The sequence below is a fragment of the Podarcis muralis genome, chromosome 2 (assembly GCF_964188315.1).
Source record: "Podarcis muralis chromosome 2, rPodMur119.hap1.1, whole genome shotgun sequence".
In the NCBI taxonomy this organism is placed as follows: domain Eukaryota; kingdom Metazoa; phylum Chordata; class Lepidosauria; order Squamata; family Lacertidae; genus Podarcis; species Podarcis muralis.
Genome location: NC_135656.1, coordinates 51,572,099 through 51,573,252, shown reverse-complemented (window position 1 = coordinate 51,573,252; position 1,154 = coordinate 51,572,099).

The window sequence follows — 1,154 nt, the reverse complement described above, 5'->3', positions numbered from 1 at the left end:
ACGGGTTCCCGGAAATCGCGTGACTCGCCCCCATCACGTGGGCTTTTTATTAAAAAAAAAAAACAACCCGGGGGAGGGGAAAGAGAAAAGCAAAGCCAGGAGAAGGCAGAAAGTGAGGAAGCCAAGGCCACCAATCAGAGAGCGAGGAGCCGAGAGCCAATCAGCGGCCGCAGAAACTGTTTTCCCTTCTCACGTGACCGCTTCAAGTGAGAAGGGCGGGGGAGGATAGAAGGAAGAGAACGTTCTGTTCTCAGCTCGGAGTGGCGGCGGCGAGCCCGAGAGGCACGGCGGTGGCAGCTGCTAGTTTCGAGCCGCACGGCGAGCTCGCGTGAGAAAGGAGGAAGAGGGATCAAACTCTGCATTCGGCCGAGCATTTGCTATGGCAGGGATAGGTTACCTGTGGTCCTCCAGGTATTTATGGACTACAGTTCCCATCATCACTGGCTGACTGGGACTGGTGGAAACCATCGTCTGCAGGCCACAATATACAGCGACAATTTATAGAAAATAGATTCAAGGGATTTTTTTGTTCTAAAAGGTACACAACTGAAGATACTGCAGAGCAAAAATGAGCATTCCTCCCCAGTGCTTAACTTTGCAAGTGCTTCTAGTGTCATGATGATGCTCCTCACAGGAAGGCATTAAGAGCTGTGCTTCTGTGGAAATCGCCACCAGGCTTTGGGTTTGGTGCTTCTTTCTCATTGCTTGCTCTTTTGCAAACACAACTCTGTAAGGTGAGTTGTAACATTGTGCCAGTGGATGCAACACGACTTTCCCTTCCTCCACTGCCTCCTGGCCCCTGCAGTTCCCTATACCCTCCAAAACAGATTTATGGGGGCTGTAGGGAAGGGAGGTCGACGGTTCAAATCCCCGCGATGGGGTGAGTTCCCATTGCTCGGTCCCTGCTCCTGCCAACCTAGCTGTTCGAAAGCACGTCAAAGTGCAAGTAGATAAATAGGTACTGCTCCGGCAGGAAGGTAAACGGCGTTTCTGTGCACTGCTCTGGTTCACCAAAAAGCAGCTTAGTCATGCTGGCCACATGACCCAGGTGTACGCCGGCACCCTCAGCCAGTAAAGCGAGATGAGCGCCGCAACCCCAGAGTCGTCTGCGACTGGACCTAACCATCAGGGGCCCCTTTACCTTTAGGGAAAGA